At 39.7% G+C, this 27752-nt stretch overlaps 1 long non-coding RNA gene across 1 annotated transcript; it reads left to right on the top strand.

Moving 5' to 3' along the window:
- The first annotated feature begins 16001 nt into the window (after positions 1 to 16001).
- On the top strand, positions 16002 to 17278 carry LOC104220850 (uncharacterized). The gene is made up of 2 exons (XR_011402199.1): positions 16002 to 16062; positions 17242 to 17278. It is a non-coding gene; the product is annotated as an uncharacterized lncRNA (long non-coding RNA).
- The last annotated feature ends 10474 nt before the right edge of the window (positions 17279 to 27752 follow it).

Raw genomic sequence — 27752 nt, 5'->3', positions numbered from 1 at the left:
TTAGAGGTTAAAACTCGTCTTCAGCACCTAGATATCATGCCTATAAGGTTTCTGCACTTTTACCATATCTATAAGGCTTCTAACCAACTACGCGTAGAAAGCATGTCTATAGGAATTATTATTCGAATCTGAATTGGTTCATTCACGTCTACAGCTAAACCAGTAATAACAAGGATCATCATTTGCAGAATTCATGACCTTCGTAAAAAACTTGCTTTCTTTAATAATCTAACAGCTTTTTTAACCAGTACGTATTCAGTTTATTATTATTATTGCTTTCTGAATTCAATAGATACCATGCCTATAGGATCCTTGTCCACCACTTAGGCAAGCCTTAGGGTGAAGTTATAAAATGAATCTGTGTTATTAACTACAACCAGCAGGCAGGCCTGATTCGGGCTTCTTATCTGAATTAAGTAATAAATCAGTCTGCCTCAACCTTTAAGTTCTTAATCAGACTATAAACAGTATGTGAAAGTCATGCTAATTATGTGCTTTCTTTGTTCAAGGAGGTATATCTGAGCTTTTTACTTGTTATGCGCTTTCCCCCAACTTGCTATACATGTTTTTTGTATGTCGCCTTAGAATTTTGCCTTTGAAACTACAAATAAGCCTAATATCCCTTCCCCTTAGGATTAGTAGTCCTAAATGCCTCAGGGACTGATAGGATTGGGACGGGTAATAGCATGCAATAAGTAAACGAGACCATTCTGCGCTTTAATACCTTAATAGGGTGGGAAATGGTAGATATGGATTTGATGACCACGCGACAATGTCTCGTGTAGCCCCTCACTGAGGAGTGATTACCAGACATTGTGTGGGGTGATCCATATTATTAATAAACCTAGGACCCTCCTTTTCCCTTTGTTTCTTTGTTTCTTCTAAAGATTTCAAACTATTTCTTTTAAGAAAATCAGCTTCCTTTTAATTCTTTCCAATTTTGTTTGTAACCATTATGTGAAAATCCTCTCTTATTTGAAGTTTTATTTGCCTACGTGTTATTTGCAGCTAAATTCACAACAATAGTCTGGTCGGGAACCACACTAGTGGATCCTGAGAGGTACCTAACACCTTCCCCTTGGGATAATTTCAAGCCTTTATCCAATCTCTGGTTACTCAAATCAAACCTTCTTGGTGTCCTAATGCACCTTAATCATTAGGTGGCGACTCTTCAATTCAAACCCAAATTCCCAAAAAGGGAATGAGTTGTCCTCCCAAATGTCATAAACCTAATTTCACGAGAAAAAGGGGGCGCGACAGCATGGCGACTCTGAATGGGACCAAGCAATACAATCTGCGTTAGTCTTTAAAAATTCAATCAACTTACGTTTCATTTCTGGGCTGAGGTTGTTTCCAATGTAGACTTTTCTATCTGGCCAATGTACAAATAGAATCACAGCTTCCAATTCCTCGATCGTTGTTTTGATATTTTCATTTTCTTCTGGTTCCTGAATAGTATTGGGCGTCGAGTCTACATCTGTTTGCCCATCTTCAGTTGAGGTTCGTGTTGATGTGTCCTCAACTGCATTTTGTGATTGTTATTTTTCGTCACTTTTTGCGTTTGAATCTGCTGCAAAATTAATTCTTCGTAAAGCATGTTGGTCACCACGGATTTGACGTATCCCCCATTGTGATGGAAACTTGATAACTTGATGTAAGGTAGATGGAACAACGTCCATTTTGTGAATCCATGGTCTGCCGAGAATCATATTGTAAGCCATATCCATTTTTACCACCTGAAATTTCATATCTTTGACCACTTCTTCTGCGAATATGGTGAGTATTATCTCCCCTTTTATCACAACGCTTGAGTTATCAAAACCAGACAAGGTGTGTGCCTTGGGTATCAACTTATTATCAGCTTGCATCTCGTTTACCACTCTTAACAGAATGATATTCATGGAACTACCTGGATCAATCAAAACTCGTTTTACATTAGTGTCATGCACAAGTAACGATATTACCAATGCATCATTATGCGGGGTGAGCACGTTATCTGCATCTGCATCATAAAATGTTATACTAACTTTTTCCAAAATAGTTATCACGACCCCAACCCCGGTCGTGATGGCGCCCAATACACTGATAGGCAAGCCTGACCAATTAACAACCTCAACCCATTTCTTAATAGTTCATTACTAGCTAACACAGTTAAATTACCAAAACACCATATTAAAAATCTGAAACCAGAGTTAAATAGGCGGAATTTCAAATGATAATACTACTACTACCACATAGCCCATATAGATCCGGTGTCACAAGTCTGAGCCTCTAATACTAGTTTATCACCCTAATACATATCAATCTAGGGAATGCGGATAAACCAAAAGGATAGAAAGGAGAGATCAGGGCTGTGGATGCCATGCAGCTACCTCGATGCTCCCGGATATACGCTGCTCAACTGAAAATCTTTACTCAGCCTCAGATGCACCTGGATCTGCATGCAAGGTGCAGGGAGTAATGTGAGTACTCCGACCCAGTGAGTAATAAGCACAAATAATGACTGAGAATAAGAAATCACGGAGAAACACAGAGTAATCTATAGTGCGACATTTGAAACAAGTAATATGAAAGCAATAAACCAATGGAAACGAAATATGGAAATGTTACAACAAATAAGCAGTTAAGTGATAGACATATAAAGAAAATCAACACATAGAACAGTACTCTATAGTACCCGTTGCGGCGTGCAACCCGATCCATACATTTATTGTCGATGGCGCTCACTGGGGGTGTGCAGACTCCGGGAGGGGCCCCTTACGGCCCAAGTGCAATATCAAGCCATCTCGTGGCATCAAATCTAGGGCCTTGGCCTCATATCAATATCAGTATAACACTGTTGCGTCACGCAGCCCGATCCCATAGTATGCTCACATCTGGCCCTTGGTCGTACTCAGTCCAGAAATCATATAAGCCCCTCGGGCATTAGTAAAACAGTAGTTCTCAGCCCAAAATATCATTTAATATATCATTTTAGTTTCAACACCGAGTAAAAAGTAGCTGAGTTGTAAAACAGTGGAAAACGGTACGACTGAGTTCAAGTAGTAAGTCAAAACAGTGAGGAAATAGTGATAAAACTCCCTGGAGGGTTCAAATAATTGGCACGAAGCCCAAATATGGCAGTCAGTTCAAACATTGATGAGAACAAATAAGTTTCAACCAAAATATATGGTAAAGGCATCACTCGAGACGGACCAAGTCATAATCCCCAGTACTAAACGACCCCACGCCCCATCATCAAGCGTGTATCTTACCTCAATATAGTACTACGATGTGCAAATTCAGGGTTTCAAACCCTCAGGACATCATTTACATTCATTACTCACCTCGAACCGGCTAATTCTCTAGCTTGCGACGCCTTTGCCCCTCGAATTGGCCTCCACGCATGTCTAATCTATCCAAAATTAGAACGAATATGTTACAATATGCTAAGGGAACAAAGCCCAAGCGAAAACATTTGAAAAATATCAAAAATCCCGAAATTAGCAAAACCGAGCCCCGGACCCACGTCTCGGAATCGGGTAAAATTTACATTTTCAGAATCCTCATACCCTCACGAGTCTAACCATACCAAAATTATCCAATTCAGATACCATTTGGTCCTTCAAATCATCATTTTATATGTTTGAAAGGTTTCACAATTTTCTTCCCAAATTCCATCCCAAATCATGAATTAAATGATGAATTCAATGATAGATTCATGTACTCTAGCTAAATCTGAGTTAGAATCACTTACCCCGATGAATTTCTTGAAAAACCTTCGAAATATCGCCAAAATCCGAGCTCTCTAGGTCAAAATATTAAATAAAATCCAAAACCTCGTATTTATAGAGTACCCCTCAGATTTCAGCCTCCGCGGTCCGCACAAAACCACCGCGGTCCGCGCAAAAGCATCGCGGTCCGCACAAAACCACCATTGCCCGCACAAACCACCGCGTCCGCACTTCATTTTGTGCAGTCCGCACAGCACATACCGCGGCTGCACTCCATTTTGTGCGGACCGCGTGGGTGAGTTCCGAGGTCTGCAACCCTTATGGACCTGCTACAGCTATGATTTTCGGACTAAAACATCCCGGAACCTACCCGGAACTCCCGGAACTTCAAACCAATTGTAACAACACATCCCATGACATCGCTCAAACTTGTTCAAAACTTCGGAACACTCACAACAGTATCAATCACCAATTTAACATAGGATTCAAGCCTAAGAACTCCAAGAAGTCTTAAATTATGCTTTCGATCAAAAAGTCTATCAAATCTTGTCCGAATGACCTCAAATTTTGCACACACATCCCAAATGACACAACGAAGCTACTCTCACTCTCGGAATTCCATTCCGAACCCTATATCAAAATCTCACCTATCAACCGGAACCGCCAAAATATCAACTATGCCAATTTAAGCCTAAATCTTCTCTACAACTCCAAAACCCATTCCGATTGCGCTCCTAAGTCACAAATCACCTCCCGAAGCTAACTGAACCATCGGAACTCACTTTCGAGCCTTCTAACACATAAGTCAACATCCGGTTGACTTTTCCAACTTAAGCCTTCTTAAAAGAGACTAAGTGTCTCATTTCTTACCAAATCCTCTCCGAACTCGAACTAATCAACCCGATCACATAAAACACGGATAATGAAGCATAAAGAAGCTAAAATAGGGGAAAACGTAGCGGTAACTCATGAGACGACTGGCTGGGTAGTCACATCCTCCCCAACTTAAACAAACATCCATCCTCGAACGAGTTAAGAAACATACCTGAAGCCTCAAATAGGTGAGGATACCTGCTCCGCATCTCCCGCTCGGTCTTCCAGGTAGCCTCCTCCACGGGCCGACCTCTCCACTGCACTTTCACTGAAGCTATATCCTTTGACCTCAACTTTCGAACCTGACGACCCAAAATTGCTACTGGCTCCACATCATAGGTCAAATCATCATCCAACTGAATCGTGCTGAAGTCCAAAACATGAGACGGATCCCAATATACTTCCGGAGCATAGAAACATGAAATATCGGATGCACGCTAGACAAACTGGGTGGCAAAGCAAGCTCATAAGCCACCTCTCAAAAGGCCCAATGAATCGCGGACTCAACTTTCCCTTCTTCCCCAATCTCATAACACCCTTCATGGGCGAAACTTTCAGCAAGACCTTTTCACCAACCATGTAGGACACATCTCGAACCTTCCGGTCTGTATAACTCTTCTGTCGTGACTGTGCTGTATGGAGTTTCTCCTAAATCACCTTCACCTTCTCTAAGGTATCCCGAACCAAATCTGTCCCCAATAGCCTAGCCTCGCCGGGCTCGAACCAACCGACTGGAGATCTACACCGCCTCCCATACAAAGCCTCATACAGAGCCATCTAAATACTCGATTGGTAGCTGTTGTTGTAGGAAAACTCTGAAAGCGGCAAAAACTCATCCCATGAACCTCCAAAATCAATAACACAAGCACACAACATGTCCTCCAATATCTAAATAGTATGCTAGGACTGTACGTCCGTCTGAGGATGAAATGTTGTGATTAACTCCACCTGAGTACCCAACTCTCTCTGTACGGCTCTCCAAAACTGCGAAGTAAACTGAGTACCCCGATCTGAAATAATAGAAACAGGAACACCATGTAGCCGAACAATCTCCCGGATATATATATCTGCTAACCGCTCTGAAGAATAAGTAGTACACACAGGAATGAAGTGCGCGGACTTGGTCAGCCGATCTACAATCACCCAAATAGCATCGAACTTCTTCAAAGTTCGTGGAAGTCCAACAACAAAGTCCATAGTGATCCTCTCTCACTTCCACTCAGGAATGACCATCTGCTGAAGCAAGCCACCCGGTCTCTAATGCTCATATCTTACTTGCTGATAGTTAAGACATCGTGCTACAAATCCCACAATATCTTTCTTCATTATTCTCCACCAATAATGCTGCCTCAAATCCTGGTACATCTTCGCGGCACCCGGATGGATAGAATACCGCGAGCTATGGGCCTCCTCCAGAATCAATTCTCTAAGCCCATCCACATTGGGCACACAAATCTGGCCCCGCATCCTCAACACACCATCATCACCGATGGTCACATCTCTGGCATCATCATGCTGAACCCTCTCCTTAAGGACAAGGATCATCATATTGGCACTCTCTAATGCGATCATATAAGGGAGACCAAGAAACCACATATGCCAACACCCGACTGGACTCCGAAATATCCAACCTCACAAACCAATTGGCCAAGGCCTGAACATCAACTGCAAGAGGTCTCTCCCCAACTGGAATATATGCCAAACTCCCCATACTCACTATCTTTTGGCTCAACGCATCGGCCACTACATTGGCCTTTCCCGAATGATACAATATGGTGATATCATAATCCTTAAGCAACTCCAACCATCTCCGGTGCCTCAAATTAAGATCCTTTTGCTTGAACAAATGCTGAAGACTGCGATGATCGGTGAATATCTCACAAGATACACCATACAAATAATGCATTCAAATCTTCAATGCATGAACTATGGCAGCCAACTCTAAATCATAAATAGGGTAGTTCTTCTCATGGGGCTTCAACTGACGAGAAGCATAAGCAATAACTCTACCCTCCTACATCAATACACAACCAATCCCAACTCTCGAAGCATCATAATACACGGTATATAAACCTGAAGCTGATGGCAAACCCAACACTGGAGCTGTGGTCAAAGCTGTCTTGAGCTTCTGAAAGCTCTCTTCACACTCGTTTGACAAAACAAATGAAACACCCTTCTGAGTCAACTTGGTCAAGGGTGATGCGATAGATGAGAATCCCTGAACAAACCGACGATAATAGCCTGCCAAACCAAGAAAGCTACGAATCTCTGTGGATGAGGACGATCTAGGCCAACTCTGAACTGCCTCTATCTTCTATGGATCAACCTGAATACCCTCGCTGGACACCACGTGCCCCAAGAAAGCCACTGAACTAAGCCAAAACTTACACATGGAGAATTTTGCATAAAGCTTCTCCTCCCCCAATCTCTGCAATACAACTCTCAAATGCTCCGCGTGCTCCTCCTGACTACGCGAGTACACCAGAATGTCATCAATTAATACTATAACGAACGAATCAAGATAAGGCCAAAACACGTTGTTCATCAAATGCATGAACGCTGCTAGGGCACTGGTCAGCCTGAAAAACATAACAAGGAACTCATAATGACCATATCTGGTCCTGAAAGCAGTCTTAAGAATATCTGAATCCCTGATCTTCAATTGGTGATAACCTGAACGGAGATCAATTTTGGAGAACACCCTCGCTCACTAAAGCTAGTCAAATAAATTATTAATGCGAGGCAAAGGATACTTGTTCTTAATTGTTACCTTGTTCAATTGCCTATAATCGATACACATTCTCATTATGCCATCCTTCTTCTTCACAAACAGAATGGGTGCACCCCAAGGTGACACACTAGGCCGAATGAACCCCTTATCTAGGAGTTCCTGAAGTTGTTCTTTCAATTCTTTCAACTCTGCTAGTGTCATACGATATGGCAGAATAGAAATAGGCTGAGTCCCCGGCACCAGGTCAATACCAAAATCAATATCTCTGTCTGGTGGCATGCCCGACAGGTCTGCAGGAAACACATCGGGAAAATTCCTCACAACTGGAACAGAATCAATGCTAGGCGTCTCAGCTCCCACATCCCTCACAAATGCTAAATATGAAAGGCAACCCTTCCCAACCATACGCTGGGCCTTCAAGAAAGATATCACCCTACTAGGAACATAATCAGTCATACCACGCCACTCGATCCGCAGTACACACGGCATAGCCAAAGTGACTGTCTTAGCATGACAGTCTAGAATAGCATGACACAGAGATAACCAATCCATGCCCAAAATAATATCAAATTCCACCATGCTCAATAGCAATAGATCAACTCGGGTCTCCAGACCCCCAATAGTCGCAACACATGACCGATACATATGGTCCACAACAACAGTATCGCCCACCGGGGTAGACACATGAACAGGTAAAACAAGAAACTCACGGGGCGTACCCAAATAGTGAGCAAAATATGATGACACATAAGAAAAGGTGGAACCAGGATCAAATAATACAGAGGCATCTCTGTGGCAGACTGAAACAATACCTATATTGACAGCATCTGAAGCAGTGGCATCTGGCCTGTCGGGAAGTGCATAGAAACGAGCCTGGCCACCGCCTGATCGACCTCCCTCTCTAGGGAGACCCCTGGCTGCCTGACCCTCACCCCTAGCTGGCTGGGCGGGTGGTGAAGTAACTAGAGCAGAAGTCGAGGGCTGACCCCTCTGCTGAAACTGACCATCACGAAGTCAAGGGCACTGCCTCCTCATATGTCCAAACTCTTCGCACTTATAACAACTACCCGGTGCTGAAGATGGGGACTGAAGGGAACCCCTAGCACCGAAGTGACTAGCAGATGCACTCGGCGCAGAAGAACCCTAAGCTGATGGGGCATGAGATGAACTCTGAGCTGGGAGAGCGTTGAATGAAGGCTGGACCTGCTGGGACCCCTGATGATCACGACCTGAAGATGCCCCACGATACACTAGACGGGCCGACTAAGCAGGCCTAAAAGAACAACCTCTACCATATTGGGACTGGCCCCTCGACGGAGCTCCACTGTAACTGCCCGATCCTCGAGGCCTCTTGGCCTCCCTCTCCTCTCGCTCCCTATGGCGAACCGTCTCAATCTCACGAGCGATATCAACGACCTCCTCGAACGTAGCACCCAATACGTTCTCTCTAGTCATCAGAATATGGAGATGGTAGTTAAGGCCATCCACAAATCTCCTGATCCTAACACGATCTGTCGGAATCATCCAAATGGTATGACGAGCTGACTCAGAAAACCTCATCTCATACTGGGTCATGGTCATACCCCCTTGCGTCAACCACTCAAACTGCCTACGTAGCTCCTCTCTGCAGGACTGCGATACATACTTCTCCAAGAAGAGAGCGGAGAACTGCTGCCAAGAAAGAGGTGTTGCACCGACAGGCCTACGCCTCTCAAAATCCTCCCACCAAGTAAATGCAACCCCAGCAAACTGAAAGGTGGTAAATGCTACACCCCTAGACTCAAGGATCCCTGTTGTACAGAGCATCCGCTAACACTTGTCAAGAAAACCCTGGGCATCCTCGCCCTCAGCACCACTGAATGACAGAGGTTAGAGTCTACCAAACCTCTCAAGACAACGCTGCTCATCATCCAGCATAACTGGTACCATGAACTCCTGAACTGGTGCAACCGGCTGAGCTAGAGGTGCCCCCGGCGTCTATAGTACCTGCACTACCTGCTCAGGTGTGCGAGAAGCAGGGGTCTGATTGCCTCCCCCGGCCTGTGGAGTAGCTGTTGCTACTGGGGTGGTTGAAACTGCCTGAGCCAAGACAGTGCAAACTGTCAAGATCTGTGCCAAGGCCTCCTGTAGACCCGGGATCACGATGGGCACATCTGGTGCCTGAACTGGTACTGCTGGAGCCTGATCTGGAGCTGGGGCAGCTGGGGGATCAATAGGTGCTGCCCTCGCTGCTCTGCCTCTACCACGTCCACGACCGTGCCCCCGACTTCTGGTGGCCTCAGTGGGTGGCACTGGTGGTCGTCCACCTCGTCCGGCAGCTCGTGTCCTCACCATCTGTGAGAGAATGGAATAATAGAAGTTTAGTTCTCGGACCAGTAAAGTCGCACGACCAGAATTTCAAGAATATGAAGTTTCTCCTAAAGGTTCTGCAACCTCTCGAGGATAAATACAGACGTCTCCATACTGATCCGCGAGACTCTACTAAACCGGCTCATGAATTGCGAGACTTATGTAACATAGGCTCTAATACCAATTTGTCATGACCCCAATCCCGGTCGTGATGGCGCCCAATACACTGCTAGGCAAGCCTGGCCTATTAACAACCTCAACCCATTTCTTATATAGTTCATTATTAGCTAACACAGTTAAATTACCAAAACACCATATTAAAAGTCTGAAACTAGAGTTAAATAGGCGGAATTTCAAATGATAATACTACTACTACTACATAGCCCATATAGATCCGGTGTCACAAGTCTGAGCCTCTAATACCAGTTTATCACCCTAATACATATCAATCTAGGGAATGCGGATAAAACAAAAGGATAGAAAGAAGAGATCAGGGCTGCGGACGCCATGCAGCTACCTCGATGCTCCAGGATATGCACTGCTCAACTGAAAATCCTCACTCAGCCTCAAATGTACCTGGATCTGCACGCAAGGTGCAGGGAGTAATGTGAGTACTATGACCCAGTGAGTAATAAGCACAAATAATGACTGAGAATAAGAAATCACGGAGAAACACAGAGTAATCTATAATGCGGCATTTTAAACAAGTAATATGAAAGCAATAAACCAATAGAAATTAAATATGGAAATGCTACAACAAATAAGCAGTTAAGTGACAGACATATAAAGAAAATCAACACATAGAACGGTACACTATAGTACCTGCTGCGGCGTGCAGCCCGATCCATATATTTATCGTCGACGTCGCTCACTAGGCGTGTGCAGACTCCGGGAGGGGCCCCTTACGGCCCAAGCGCAATATCAAGTCATCTCGTGGCATCAAATCTAGGACCTCGGCCTCATATCAATATTAGTATAACACTGTTGTGGCACGCAGCCCGATCCCATAGTATCCTCACATCTGGCCCTTGGTCGTACTCAGTCCAGAAATCATATAAGCCCCTCAAGCATTAGTAAAACAGTAGTTCTCAGCCCAAAACATCATTTAATATATCATTTTAGTTTCAACACCGAGTAAAAAATGGCTGAGTTGTAAAATAGAGGAAAATGGTACGACTGAGTTCAAGTAGTAAGTCAAAACAGTGAGGAAATAGTGATAAAACTCCCCAGAGGGTTCAAATAATTGGCACAAAGCCCAAATATGGCAGTCAGTTCAAACATTGATGAGAACAAATAAGTTTCAAGCAAAATACACGGTAAAAGCATCACTCGGGACGGACCAAGTCACAATTCCCAGTAGTAAACGACCCCACTCTCATCATCAAGCATGTGTCTCACCTCAATATAGCACTACGATGTGCAAATCCAGAGTTTCAAACTCTCAGGACATTATTTACATTCATTACTCACCTCGAACCGGCTAATTCTCTAGCTCGCGACGCCTTTGCCCCTCGAATTGGCCTCCACGCGCATCGAATCTATCCAAATCAGAACGAATACGTCACAATATGCTAAGGGAACAAAGCCCAAGCGAAAACATTCAAAAAGTATCAAAAAATCCGAAATTAGCAAAACCCGAGCTCCGGGCTCACATCTCGGAATCGGGAAAAATTTACATTTTCAGAATCCTCATACCTTCATGAGTCTAACCATACCAAAATTATCCAATTCCGATATTATTTGGTCCTTCGAATCATCATTTTATATTTTTTAAAGGTTTCACAATTTTCTTCCCAAATTCCATCCCAAATCATGAATTAAATGATGAATTCAATGATAGATTCATGTACTCTAGCCAAATCTGAGTTAGAATCACTTATCCCGCTGAATTTCTTGAAAAACCTTCAAAAAATCGCCAAAATCCGAGCTCTCTAGGTCAAAATATTAAATAAAACCCAAAACCTCGTATTTATAGAGTACCCCTCAGATTTCAGCCTCTGCGGTCCGCACAGAACCACCCCGGTCCGCACAAAAGCACCGCGGTCCGCACAAAAGCACCGCGGTCCGCACAAAACCACCGCTGCCCGCACAAACCACCGCGGCCACACTTTATTTTGTGCGGTCCACACAGCACATACCGCGACTGCACTCTTTTTTGTGCGGACCGCGCGGGTGAGTTCCGAGGCCTGCAACCCTTATGGACCTACTACAGCTATGATTTTCGGTCTAAAACATCCCGGAACCTACCTGAAACTCCCGGAATTTCAAACCAATTATACCAACATATCTCATGACATCGCTCAAACTTGTTCAAAACTTCAGAACGCTCACAACAGTATCAATCACCAATTTAACATAGGATTCAAGCCTAAGAACTCCAAGAACTCTTAAATTATGCTTTCGATCAAAAAGTCTATCAAATCTCGTCCGAATGACCTAAAATTTTGTACAAACATCCCAAATGACACAACGAAGCTACTATCACTCTCGGAATTCCATTCTGACCCCTATATCAAAATCTCGCCTATCAACCGGAACCGCCAAAATATCAACTTTGCCAATTTAAGCCTAAATCTTCTATACAACTTCAAAACCCATTCTGATCATGCTCCTAAGTCATAAATAACCTCCCGAGGCTAACCGAATCATCGGAACTCACTTATGAGCCTTCTAATACATAAGTCAACATCCGGTTGACTTTTCCAACTTAAGCCTTCTTAAAAGAGACTAAGTCTCTCATTTCTTACCAAATCCTCTTCGAACTCGAACTAATCAACATGATCAAATAAAGCACATATAACAAAGTGTAAAGAAGCTAAAATAGGGGAAAACATAGCGGTAACTCATGAGACGACTGGCCGGGTCGTCACACTTATCAAACTCGCTTCCTGTGTGTAACTGTTGTTTTTGACACTTTCCTTGCTAACGTATATGTTATGGCACTGATATCTTGTCCTCCACTTATAACATTAACCGTCCTTTTTGGTGAAGGAGGTTTTGGGGGCTCTGCCTATTCTTCATATATGCCTGATTTCCCTTTTCACTAAATAATTCAGTTAAATATCCTTGTTTCAATAAATGTTATACTTCACCTTGCATCAATCTACAATCTGCCATTTTGTGATCGTGATCGTTGTGAAAATCGCACCAAAAATAAGGATTTTGCCTGTTTGGGTTTGATATCATTTCCTTTGGCTACCGTACCTTGTCTCCCATGCTCCTTAAAATAGCCACTAACTCGGATGTGCTAACATTAAAACTGTAACCGCCGATCTTTGCCTTCGAGCTTCTGTCATCATCTCACGTCTCTCGTGTATTTCGTTCTTTTTTGAACCTTGATGATGAAATTGATTCTCTGTCTCTTGATCTATGATCGTACCTTGGATTTTCCTGTTTTGAACTTGAGTCTCTTCCTGCTGGTCCCATGTAAGGCTCGTATCTGTTTTTGCTGGACCTTTTTTCGGTTTCAGCTCGTCTGGAGCTCACCCTTTCATCTTTTCGAGACTGAATGATGGTACTTCTTCTATCCGCAATTTTGTGATATATCTATTATAAACATCATTCCAAGAAGTTGTTGGAAATTCTCGTAAACTTTCCTTAAGTCTCCTCATGACTTCTGAGCTTTTTTCATTTAAATTACTAGCAAAGGCCATAGCCTCCAAGTTATCAGGTACACATGGCAACATCATCCTCTCATGCTGCAACCTGTCTACGAATTCCCTTAGCAGCTCTGTATCTCCTTGTTTTATTTTGAAAATATCCTCCATTCTTTTTTCAACTTTTTGAGCTCCCAAGTGTGCTTTGATAAATGAATCTGCAAGCTCAGCAAAAGAATCTATAAAATTTTCGGATAAAAGAGAATACCATGTTAATTCTCCCTTCGTGAGCGTTTCTCCGAACATTTTGACTAGTACTGATTCAATTTCTTGCTTGGTCAAATTGTTGCCTTTAACGCCAGTTGTAAATGTGGTTACGTGATCCCGTGGATCAGTTGTTCCATCATATTTTGAAATATTGGGCATCTTAAATTTCTTTGGAATTGGTAAAGGAGCGACACTTGGCTTCCAAAGTTGTTGAGAGTATTTATCTATAACTATTCCCTTGATTACAGGTGGCACTCCTAGTATTTGTTCTATGCGATCACTCTGCTCCTTGAGCTGTTTCTGCAAGGTTAGTACTAAATTCTTTAAATCAGAATTGACTGGGTTACCTAAGCCTCCATCACGAGATTCACTAGGAGTTCCTCCACTGCCTGAGTTATCGAGTCCTGAGCGAGGATTTTCCACGGTGTTGTTGTTTGGAGTTGGTGTTGGCGGTTAGCAAAAGCTTGAAGAGTGTTACTAACCTATTGGGCGATTAATTTCTTCAAAGCTTCATCAATAGCTTGGTTATTCTTGAACTGATCATTCATATTTGATTCAGATCCGTCAGGAGTCCCCTCTCGGGATTGTCGAGGAGAGTTTCATGGCGATAGAACTGGAGTTCCATCACCTTGTTGATTCTCCTGTAGTTGTTGATTTTTTTGGTGTTGTAAATCTTGCTGGTTGTTGTCGTTGACATTTGACATGATTGTTTTGACAAGAGAGTTGATTTGGAAAGTAAACGATTATCAGATTCCCGGTAACGGAACCAATTTGTTTAACCAAAAAATAAAAATTTCGGTCAAAGCTTAATTTTAGAAGAACTCGACTTACTGATAATCAAATAAGGAACAAATAAGAAGAATTGACTTAAACAATAGCTGGGTAAGTAAAAGAAAGCAAAGTAAATCAGTGTATTCCAATAATATTTTGTGTCCCTACAAAATATTTATTTCTCTCCTTTTATAGCTATTTCTAAGTAATATGTTTATTTTCTCTCCCAACAGAGTCATTATGAGCAATTAATGGCTTTAATGTAACGTTATAATTGGCAATCGTAACTATTTCGTAAAAATTCTATAACGTTTTCCATCATTGATGCTCATTAATTACAGATAATACATATATGTACTTTTTGCTATCTAGGTTCATTCCTCCGATGTCTCTTCAAATTACAAGAGGCACTACAAGAAATTTGATTTTTAACGATCATTTCTTAACGAAGGGACATAAAACCGGTCGTTATAAGTATATTTATATCAACAAAAATTGTTTTCGCTCGTTAAAACTAATTTTTTGCTCAATATTAACAAGGGGATGATATTCGGCCATTATAATATAACAGAACTGGTCGTTAAATAATTATTAAGTAATGAAAAAGTGAAAAAAGTGGCACTAACTTTTCCCACTTTTTTCCCAGCCTAGATTCTGCCAAATCTCCCACCCCATGCCCCCCACCCCCAGAAAAGGAAAAAGCCCCAAACTTCGAATTAAACAGTTCAATCGTATAAACCTAATAAGTCCCAAACTTCTCTAACAATTAGTAAACCTTGGTTGAACGGAATTAATAAAGCGAATTAGCGAACGAATTGAAGTTGCTCGTCACCTCCATTGATAACAACTACTAATCTTTGAGATTCTTCTCATCATGGTAAGGTTCAAAATTTTACCCTTTTCTATTTGAATTGAGTAATAATTTTTCTAGAAAAGGCATCTATTGAGCAATATATGTTTTGAATGAGCAACTGCTATATATCCTATCACGATTAAATCATCTTCTCTAATAGTTTATTCTCAATATCAATTTCGTACTATCAGTTTCACTGAGTGCCAAGTATAACTGTCGAATCGGTCCTCCTAAAATCGAAGTTGATAATTTTTAGTTGTTGTATAACTATAGGGTTGTCATTAGGTTTAGTATATTGTGCAGCAGATTGTGCTGGAACTTTCCTACTTGTACTCTATCTTGTGCTTGATCATCTGTAATATGTTGTGACTGCCCAGCTATTTCCTTTGCCTTAACACCTGCATCAGTTGCACTATCCAAATCTTTCACACCTTCAACACCTTGCCCCTGAATATGCACAATACTAGGTTTCAAACCTGTTGTTGTTTTAACTTCAAGTGCAGCAGTAGGTTTAACAACTGATGGTTTTTCAACCATTTCAAGTGCAGCAGCATTAGCTTGATCACTTTTGGAAGCTTAATTGGTAATCTGATTGAGTATATATTTATTAACAGAGCTAGTACTTGATCTATCTGTTTTAGCCTATGTGCACTTATTTGTTATGTTGATGTGTGTACTTGTTTAACCATCAGTATACTGAGGATAGTGAACTATTGGCTTATATGTCTCACTCTGAAAATGAATCCAAGAGGAGCAGTGCGGATGATGTAACTTAACAAAAATTGAAATAATTCAGTTTAACTAATTGCTTAAACATTGTTTAACCTAATTAAATTTGGAAATGTGTATAGTCAAAGTGGTTCTAAGCTCACAAGAACATTCCTTGAAACTCATGACAAATCTTCAGAGGTGAAATTTCTATTATAATTCCATATTGTACCATACATTTATATTCCATTAAAGTAAATAACATATGTTTGTGTCTTTGTTTACTTATGTCATAATGATAGTCAATAATATATTTGTGTACTATTATTTTGTGGAAGTTCAAATTTTCTATGTATTCTATACCTGTGTGCATTTATGCATGTTATTATTTGCTGATATCTAGTGCTTATGAGACATATTCATTGTCACTTATTTGTACTATTTGACTATTTGTGAATCATCATTCCCTTAGCAGACGCATTCATGTTGTTGGAGGTGTCTAAAGATGACATAATCTACCACGGTTTCTTGTGTCTTTGAGATGTTTTTGAATGACCTAATGATATCATAACATATGTTATCTAGAGAAGTGGTGTAAATACATTAGGATGTAGTGACATATACTGAAAATAACTTGAGTTCATTGTAGTATCTATGACATGTTACCAACAAACTTACAATCTTTATTATCGGGACCAGTAGCATCCCAGAAAAGTTCTCCTGAAATACTGTTGGAGCTAAACTTCTAATCTCAATTTGGATGACATTGAGCTACAAACTGCTGGTTTGGTATTTGTTATTCAAGTTTGTCTTGACGATCTTTCTCTGAGTGATTATTAATCATTTGGCATAGACATACTCTAGAAATATTTGGTTTTTTTATCAGAGATTACCCTTTAACTAGGTAAAAAGTTTGTTACCTTGGAATTTCACCCTATATTAGAATCTTTAATTTATTATGAAATATATCAAGTTTCTTTCTTCTAGTGGTGAGTTTTGCTGCAGACTTTATCTTGATATCTAGTTGATCAAATTAAGGGAACATCATTCTTTTCGTGATTAGTTCTCCATTCCTCTCCTCATTCTCTTAGTCCGAGCATAATTGTCTTGTCATCCTAATTCACATAAGATGCTCGCTAGTTATATTACATCAGTATTTAGTAGCAATCTAAAGAGAAGTTTGATCTGTTCTTATCCCCTAAATTGTTTGCTAATGGCTTTTTCTGCGTACGCATTTGCAGCTACTCTTAGATCCTTCAAACGTTTCATGCTTGTTGCAGTTAATTTGTTTGTTTTAAGCATGTTTGAAAGGAGATCTTGGCCAGCTTCCTTACCTTACAGTTCCGCATCAACATGATTAATTTGGATGTATGTTTTCAGGCAAAATCAGTTATTTACAGATTGACGGAGGAGAAAACTGCTTTTCTACATTACAGCAACAGACTTTGCCAAGAATTGGTATGAATAGCATTACTTTCTTTTTCTCATTCTTGTGCCTTCTAAAACCCCCGTACTTGTAGAAAGACCACGGAATTTGCTATATCTATGAGCAGTTTCATATGCAAGTCTTTCTGCCTGCCATTATTTATATCCTCCTTTCACCTGAATAGTCATTCATTCTAATGGTTTAAGTGAGAGCCAGCTGAACTTTCATACACAAACAACTATGCCTCGATCTCAAGCAAGTTGGGGCATTTTGTATCGTGAAAATTCATCATAAATTGAATAATTTTATGCTGGTCGTCAACCTATTGCAACCATCCTCTTTTATTCGTGTTGTTTGCTAAACTTGTATAAACAGACTATTACTCTACTTTGTATAATTTTGATTAGAGTGGTTTTATCTTTTAGTTACAATGACTAACTTCTGAAACAATGATGTTTAGCTCTTCTAGTGCTTCTGCTTGTTGTTCCTTTTTTAGGAACACAGACATGCTTTAGAAAATAAGTAGATTTATTTGTTAGAATTCAAATGTTTAGAAATCTTGAGCTAAGGATCTATCGGAAACAGCCTTTCTACCTTCACAAGGTTAGGGTAAGGTCTGCGTACACATTACCATCCCCAGACCTCACTTGTTGGATTACACTGAGCTTGTTGTTGTTGTTGTTGTATAGGCTTTCTTAATTTTTTTCACCTAATCTGTTGTACAATACTACTATTTATTGCAACTCCAAAGATCTATATTTAAGGCAAGAATATTGTGTAAGAAAGAGGGATGTCTCTAGGAAGTTTGTGTGATTTTGTAAAGCTGATCCCACATCCTTGTAGATCGTCGCCAAGGCTGTAGCAGTAGGGATGTCTCTAGGAAGTTTGGATTTGACAGGAATTTTCTGTTGATCATCACTCATCTGCACAGTATTCCAATAGTTCATTAGGTTTAGTAGATTGTGCAGCAGATTGTGCCACAATAACGTTTAAGTTTTGGTCGATTCCTGGAAGCAATCTGCTAGCTTATAAGTAATATATCTACTATTTTATTGATGTTGCATCTTTTTTTAAAGAAACCGGAACTGGGTATTAAACTCTACAAGTTCTCTTTCCAATTACAAGTGATAATAACTAGATAAGTAGCAAATTGTGGTAGTTGTTTGTGTTGTTGATTTCCTTATATCAGTTTATTGAAACAGTGAATCATTTTGTTAAATATTCTTACAACCAAGGTCTTTCAATTGCGTTTTATAAATCCTATTGCATTTTAATTATGCCATTTCTCGACACAATTTGTCTCTTGGATTCTACTTCGGTGTATTATTGATGCAAATGCTATTGGCAATGACCTCTTAAAATGATTTTCTGGAATTCATTTATTCGAACTCTCATTTTTTCCCCTTTTTGGTTTTTTAAGTTGTGAAATGTGAAAGAAGACGCCGAAGATTCATGTGCAACCAGTAAAGTTGTTAAGACAATATGAAGTAGAGCTGCTTAAAACTCTATTCGTAGCATCACAACTAAACAAAAGTGTATATGTTAATTATACCAATCTGAAAACTACCTGTATGAGGAGAATGGCAATGAAAACAAATGTGAAAATCTTCATGTTTTCTTGAGAAGAATATATATGGCAGATGGTTTCTTGGTTTAGAATTATATGACTGAAATGAGGAGGGGTTGGCCTTTTTATAGGCATTCAAGTACAGTTTGGCAAGACATTTATTGAGCCTTTTGAAAATTGATCACATAAAGATATTATAATTACAAAATCACAGGCAATTGGAGTTGAGTGCTTTTTCTTGGAAAACTTTTTTGATGATCTAATTTTCAACTCTTGTTTGGAAGTTTTCTCTGACTTTAGGTATAGCTTTTAGCTTTAGTGTGAGCTACACAGCTGTGGATTCCTTTGCTGGATTGAAAATAAATTGTCCCCTTAACAAAAAGGAAAGCTAGATCATAGGGAAGCAGGCTAGCTGGGAAAGAGAAATTGTACAGTTTGCTAGTTAGCATATTGATGTATCTTCTTTAATTCTTTTTGTTATCACTGCTTCGTGGATTTATACTTAGATGCTTAATTGACTTGAGCACATATTACTATGTTGTAATTTTACACAGATTTTGTACAATCTACTTAAATATCTTCACTCCACAGGATGCTTGGAGGACAACACTTCTTCGAAGAGTAAAGGAAACATTGAAGGCTAAGGGGCTCGAGGAAGATGATCTATCTTAATTTGTTCCCCTTTGACCTATTGTAAACTACTAGTACATCCTTTATGTGATTTTATTTGTACTGCTTTCAAATATGATACTTTAGTTCTTTGTATTAACAAGATATCAAGTATTTGGTTTATTTTCCAGTGTTGTTGAGCGTGTATGAAAGCATATAAATAATTATTACTATTCACGTAATTTAAATTTTTATTATATTTATTACATTTTCATATTAGCAAAGAAAAATGTGGTCATTAAAACTCTTTAACGACATGTTTCTCAAATAGATAAATGACTATTAACGAAGAGAATTTTTGTTGTTAAAAGTAATTATAGAATTAACGAAGGGAATATCGGTCGCTAAAAGTACTTGTATTGACTTAATACATTGTTGTCGTTAAAGACTTTTAATGACCAGATAACAAATTAGTGAAGGGAAAATCATGTCGCTAATATGCATATTTAACGACCAACAGTTATGCCGTCGCTAAAGATCCTTTAACGACCAGATTGTAAACCGGTCGTTAACTTTTAACGTCGGGACCTTTAACGACCGGTGACGACCGGATTTTTTCCGGTCGTTAATAACTTATAACGACCGGAATTGGACTTTTAACGACCAGATTTCCCCTCGCTAAAGCCTCATTTTCTTGTAGTGAGGTCCGAGTAACCGTTCTTTCCTGTTTTCTTGAATCTTTGCTCGTACCTATTAAGGCGCGTGTCTCTTCGAATATTCCATGCCAACTGTCACTCTTTCATTGATTCACGTGTCTTGACATGTCAGCACATAATTAATTCCATGCGTTAACTTGATTTTTCCTAATACAACAACCAGGTCAACCAACTCAATGTAAGGTCACTATATAATTAAGTTAAATCCATTTATCATATCTCATTTTCGTTATAGTAATAGAGTAATAGTATGTTTAGTTATAATTAAGGTAACCGAATTTCATCAAGCATTTACTAAGATTTAAATGTCTGACGCGATCGAGCAGACTTTTGAGGCAAAGAAGTCCTACAAATCTAGTTTCATTAGAATTTGTGCTGCTTTCAATTAAACGAAAAGAAACAATCATAATTAGTAGACCCAAAAATTAATTTATACTATCATACAATGAACAGTAAGAAATTAAAATGTAGGGCTGAGAACATGATGCTCTCATAAAGTGGAAACAAATGATCGTAAAATGCTAAGTACTACGTAGCTAGTACGTGGTCAGATATTCTTCACAAAAGGTTGGCACATATAGGGCTCCCTCTTTAAAGCTGGAAGACAACTCCTGAATCTTGATGACTCCTAAAATTAATGGGAAATGTCACGATCCAAAATTCTTCCGAATGAGTCGTAATGGCACATAATATTTAAAATTAGGTAAGCCTAACGCATGTCGAAATGATAACAGGTCTTACTAAACAACTATTAATCATGAACCAGAAATTATAAATAAACCAATAGTCTCGACATAATACAATATCCCAAAATCGGTAGTATAAATCATAAACTAGGAGTAATTATACATAAAAAATACATTATTGTTCCGAAATAGAAGGAAACAATGAAAATAAGTACATTAGAGGGTGACGAGGCCAGGTCAAGACACCCACTGAACATGTAAACCTGTGCGGGATATGACACAAAGCTAACAAGGAAGGAATATCAAAGTAATGCCAACAGACAAAAATCAGATTACATACGGTAGTAACGATAAGGGAAACATAAATGACAACGAGAAATAACCAAGTAATTAAGAAACAACATAGTTGGGGTATGGATTAAGTATAAATGTGCTCAAGTAGGAAAGCGATTTCAACTCAACCAATCAAGTCGTTTCTAGCACACAATTTCAACCATCTCACTTCTTGTAATCTCATATCGTAAATCACAACTTCCAAACCTTTAACGCACATGGCACCTTGTGCCCACATCTTTTTATTTCACTTAGCACGGCAAAATTCACGTGCTACTCGGTACATAATATCCGTGTCAAATGCTAATTAGGATGTTCAAGGGATTTTATTTATATATCATAAAGTAAAACTACAGTTTCTACACCAAGTAGGAAATCAATGAGAAAGATGAGTTTGTTTTAGAAATCATTTGGATGAAGAGAAATAATATTTCAAATAAAATACAACATCAAATAAACTATTGAATTTAACATAGAATTTATTAAATTAAAATATAATAACAATTCTTTTTTAAGTAGAATAAAAACCTCAAACATGTTAAGGAGATTAAGCTTAGAAATCAATTGAAATAAAATATGATAACTATTAGAAATGGTAAATACCGAAATGTACGACGAGTATTAACTTAAAGTCACACAATGTAGTATGAAATTAATTCTTTTATTTAGAATTATTATATTACTAACAACTCAACAGGACAGGAGGTAATGACTCAACGTAGTAAATTCACTTTGAAAATCAATTCACCAGAATAATAGTATTAGGAAAAGAGCTCAGGAAATGATGGCAAGGCACTAAGTAAAAGACAATAACTTAATCCTCAGAAAACAGTGAAAATTGAAAATACAAATTCTCAGAGTCTCGTACGAAAGAACTAAAGCCAGTATAATAAAACAGGGAATATAAACACAAATTATGTTGCGACGTGCAACCCGATCCCACCATATAATATCAATATCATAATTCACCCTTATTCCACCATAACAGTCCACCCTTATTTCACCTGTTGTGGTGTGTAACCCGATCCCACTTGTACAATAATAATATCACAATATAAATATCCTCCCTTATTCCATCACCTTCCTTATTCCACCAGTTGCGGCGGGCAACCCAATCCCCCATACAATAATGTAAATGAACAGCAACAATTCAATAACTCCATTTACAAGAATTTTTACAATCAAGGGTATCACATGGCAACAAAAGAACCACGTAAAAACCGAAGGAATACAACAACCTTTACAAAAATGACCAGACAGGTAAAGTACGTAATATCTAAGTATGCAATCACAACAATTAGGACATGCAGCAGATAAGCACAAGGTCATATAAGAAACTCAACAATTAAGAGGTAACAAGACAATAAGGAAGGCAATAACTTCAATTAAGGCATATAAGGGCCAAATAACGAGTAAGGAGTATAGTCGATTCTAACAACATCAAATAGAGCATGTAAGAGTAGACTAACAACAAGATATCACATGTTATGACAATTCAATTAAAGGTATGAAAAGACACTAGACAATCTAAACAGGTCAAATATCACATAAAGACCGTGTACCCACTCGTCACCTTATGTACACGACTTTCACATAACAAGATAGAACAATCTACTCAATTCCTAAGAGGTAGTTTTACCCACACAATGTTAGGCAAGACACTTACTTCAATTCGGCCAACTCAATACTCAATTTAGTTTTTCCTTTACCAATTCACCACCGCTCGGCTCAATCTAGCCAAAGACGACTTTAATACATCAAACAATGCAAGAGAAAATAATTTCAATTAATAAAGCTATGATCCTTATACAATTTGCAAAAAGTTAACAAAAGTCAACCCCCGGGCCGTACCTCGAAATCCAATAAAATTTACAAAACCCGAACACCTATTACGATACGAGTTCAACCATACCAAAATTATCAATTTCAGATACCATTCGTACCTCAAATCATCATATTACATTTTAAAATTTTACTTCAAAATCTCCATTTTTCCTCAACTCAAAACACTAATTTAATGATAAAAATAAAGATAGTATCATGGAATATAATAAATTCTAGGTGAAGAACACTTATTCAATTGATTTTCTTGAAAAACCCACGAAGAATCGCTCAAAACCGAGCTCTAAAACTCCAAAAATGTTGAAAATAGGTAACCCTCGGAATAGAGTACTTTTATATTCTGCCCGGTGATTCTTCTTACGCGATTGCGGATCAATCCTCGCGATCGCGAAGAACAAATTATTTTCGAGCGAGAATAAAGCTTTGCGTTCGCGGCACAAACCTCACGAACGTGATGAACAATTACCAAAGGCTTCGCGAACGTGTGCAGATAATCGTGAATGTGATGAGTAAAAGTCCACCAGTTCCCAGCTCCACTATGCGAACGCGAACATACAGGTGCGAATGTGGACTGTGAACAGCTAAAGCTTCGCGAACGCGTGCCCAAGATTACGTCTGCGAAGAACAACATTCCTGAGCTCCATAGAAACCTTTCGTGATCGCATCATCATCTTTGTGATCCTGAAAAACAATAGGCACACCAGCAAACTAACAGTCCAAAACATAGAGAAATAACCATAGCCCATCGAAAACACACCTGGGGCCCCCGAAACCCCGTCGAAATATGCCAACAAGTTCGAAAACATAATGCGGACCTATTCGAGGCCTCAAATCATATCAAACAATGTCAAAGCTATGAATCATACCATGAATCGAACTCATGAACTTTCAAATCTTTCAACTTCTAAAACTCGCGCCGAAACCTATCTATTCCATCCAGAATGACGTCAGATTTTGTAGACAAGCCCCAAATGACATAACAGAGTTGTTCCAACTCTCAGAATCGCATTCTGACCCCGATATCACTAAAGTCAATTCTTGGTCAAACCTCTCAACCTTCCAAAACTTCAACTTTCCAATTTTTTGCCAAAAATGCTTCAAATTACCCTACGGACCTACAAATCCAAATTCGGACGCAAGCCTAAATCTAAAATCACCATCCAAGCCTATCGAAATCATCAAAACTCCAATACGTGGTCAAATACTCAAAAGTCAAACCTTGGTTGATTCTTTCAACTTCGAGTTCTCAAATGAGAGTAACTCATTAAAAATCCTTTCCGAACCTTTAGAAACTCGAACCAATGATGCACGCAAGTCATAATACACTATGTGAAGCTACTCGTGACCTCAAACTGCCAAACCTGACGAAATTGCTCAGAACAACCAGTCGGGTCGTTACGTGCTCCCCCACTTAAACATACGTTCATCCTCGAACGTGTCAGGAGTCGTTCCAAAGCTATCAAATCACTGCATGAGCACCATACATACACCCGAGGGTGATTCCCCATCACCCCAACCTATATAGACCTGATAATGCAACTTAGCTAAAGATCTCACTTTATCCTTAGTCCATAACCTTAGGACACAACCTAACCCTCAACATCTGAAACTCCTCATAGGACCCGAATCTCGCATCATCACACTGTATAAACCTGATCAAGCTGAATCGAGCCACACTCTAACCTGGAGTACATTCACATGATGTTTGACACTACTCAAATTCCCATAGCAATATCTTCTAACCATCATAGCTGCCCAAATAACATTCTGGATGCCGGCAGTACACTTCACATTGAATAGAACCTTGTTCCGGACCTCCACAATGTTGTCCAAGATGCAAAAAAACATGCAGAAACTCATAACCGCCTATGAACTCAACAAGCCAAGCTGTTTTCTCGTCCGTTAAGGGCTATTGCCCAAATTTTAGCAGAAATAGCATCATACTTCCAAACACTTCTCACCCCCAATACGATAGTGCGAATCTCAGGTCTAAGAACCTCATCTCAGCTAATACAAGCAGCCCAACTAACTACTCATCATGGAACCACACGGATTCTCACATAACATGGTTTGTACACTAAACAGGCAATAACCTAGGCATGCAGTAAAAATATAAGGAAAGCAAGGTACAAGGATTATCTAACAAGTGCAACGGATATAATGACAAAGTACCGTTTCATCAACTTATCCCAAAGAGGGAAAACAAGATACCATATAAACACAAGGAAAAGGTATCCCACATAACATCTTTTGTGGCGTGCAGCCTGGTCCCAGATACTCATCGAGCCAAAGTACTCGAGTTTACTGATCACATGAATGCTGATATCAAGTACAATAGAGTGCACAAGTATAACTGTGGGAAATGAATAAAAATAATACAAAATAGAGGAAAGAAAGCACAACTAAAGTGTAATGAGCAACTAAACATCACGAGGGTCATCTTGCCTACATCGTCATAAGGCCTGAACGAAATTACAACATGCATAGAAAATAATCATACAACCTCACACCCATCACAGCATAAGAGACACACATAACATAGACCAGGGGTACAAATAATATCCATTATGCCCAGTAACATAACCGTGATAACAATCTCATAAGGGTGCCCCAACTCGATTTTATATAAAATACACATTCCCATTAAGCTTTTCAATAGCCCCAACCCAAATCCTAATCATTCCCAGACAGGTAAATATCCTTCCCAAATTCCATAGCAATATATCGATAATGTATTCCATCAGTTATCCCATTCTCAACATTTCTGCATAATCTACAAACAAGGAATAGTCCACATATGTGGACATCCAACCCCAAAACCTCATGAGTACCAAAATTTCCATACCCGATCTCAACTACGCTAATCAAATGGCTGACACATCACTCATACCTCATCATCTTATGGAAACACCCATATATATTTTTCAAGCCACATAACAAAACATGAACCTCAGAATCCTCAAAACCCTACAATGACCATGCCACTAGCCAAGCATCTGCAATCCAAAACATATGGTGCCTTCCTGAAATACACGATCTTCACATATGATATCCAATAATGCCAACATTCGTTTAACTTCTGATATCCATCTCATAGAAAACCATAATGTACAACATATCCCTTATACCCGTAGTAGGCAACTAACTCAAGTCGTGGACAACACCATCAAGAACTCTCCGAGACCTGCCTGAATGCAACTAAACCATCAGAACCGCATCTCCCCAACTCAACTAATTCACATAAAATGCCTAACCCAAGAGTACTACCACAAATGCCGGTAGGAATTCCCATTCAAAAAGGACCAATTACTTCCATTTCTACGTTGACCCAACACCATAGAGCTGACCCATTTCTTCGATACTCCTCGCCTTTCCTATGGGATAACACTTCTTCCTATCGATACACAACGACCCCAACCAAAGCTCAATGTAGAAAATCCTAGCATAAACTATGTAGCCTAGAAGCTCATAAACCACCGTATTTCCTCTGAAGCACCCTATAACTCCCCGACAGAGATTCCTACGCTGAATAGACCTTCTGTGAATTTGAAGTTATTTCTCTAACCTTATTGATACTAAAGTTTAGATTCATACTGACGTAGAAGTACCGCAAGCCCCAACATCGTCCCATGCAAGATCTCAGATCTTAATCATATACAAATTTCGGAAGCCTTTCAATACCATACATACACACACACACACACACACACACACACACACACACATCAGGCCAAAACTTATGTATCACCTGACTCTACAAGCTGCTCGTTGATAGTGGAATCCCCCACTTGGCACGAAGCCATATGACACAACATCCAATGATCCATAAACTCATGACAGTCAAACTCGCTTCCTCCAGTGGCTTGAATGATAATATGTACCTTTCACTGAGTAGGAATCCCTTACGAACCACATAGCATCTAATACCACAAGTTATCCTCAATCAACATCCACACTCGTGACCCCACCACGATCGCGCTGACTAGTAAACCAATTAAACCTTCCCAAGCTCATACTTATCAACCAGATGTCGGAACTCACTGCACCTCCATGTGAACAACTGAATAATCTCCCAATACCTCTGCATCCTCAGTCTAGACGACACGTTAAGACAATGTTTGACCATCCCTAGATCTCGTGCAGTTCATCCACAGCATCACGAACTGCTGGCGCATAACTGGTACTGCGTACGCAATATGATACACAAGTGGATGCAAAGGAACATTAGACATGTACTTCGAGCTGAATCAATATCGCACGATAAGGAATGAAAGAAATAGAATTTCCTAAGAGTTTCTGTAGCCTCTCGAAGATAAGTACAGACGTCTACATACCGATCTGCAAGACTACTAAATCTGCTTATGACTCGTAGCACCTATGAACCTAGAGCTCTGATACCAACTTGTCACAACCCAAAATCCCTCCGAATGAGTCGTGATAGCACCTAGTCTCTAAAACTAGGTAAACCTAACGCATGCCGAAATAACAACATGGCTTACTAAATAACTATTAATCATGAACCAAAAATTATAAATAAACTAATAGTCTCGACATGATACAATATCCCAAAACCGATAGTACAAGTCATAAGCCCTTCTAAGAGTAATTATACACAAAGAATACAACACTGTTCCAGAATAAAAAGAAAAAATGGAAATAAGTACATTAGAGGGTGACATCGGAGCCTGTGAAATGCCCGACAGATGTACCTT

Source organism: Nicotiana sylvestris, chromosome 9 (genome assembly GCF_000393655.2).
Source record: "Nicotiana sylvestris chromosome 9, ASM39365v2, whole genome shotgun sequence".
Lineage (NCBI taxonomy): Eukaryota > Viridiplantae > Streptophyta > Magnoliopsida > Solanales > Solanaceae > Nicotiana > Nicotiana sylvestris.
Note: the sequence above shows the minus strand (reverse complement) of the source record. Positions and strands in the feature narration are given on the sequence as shown.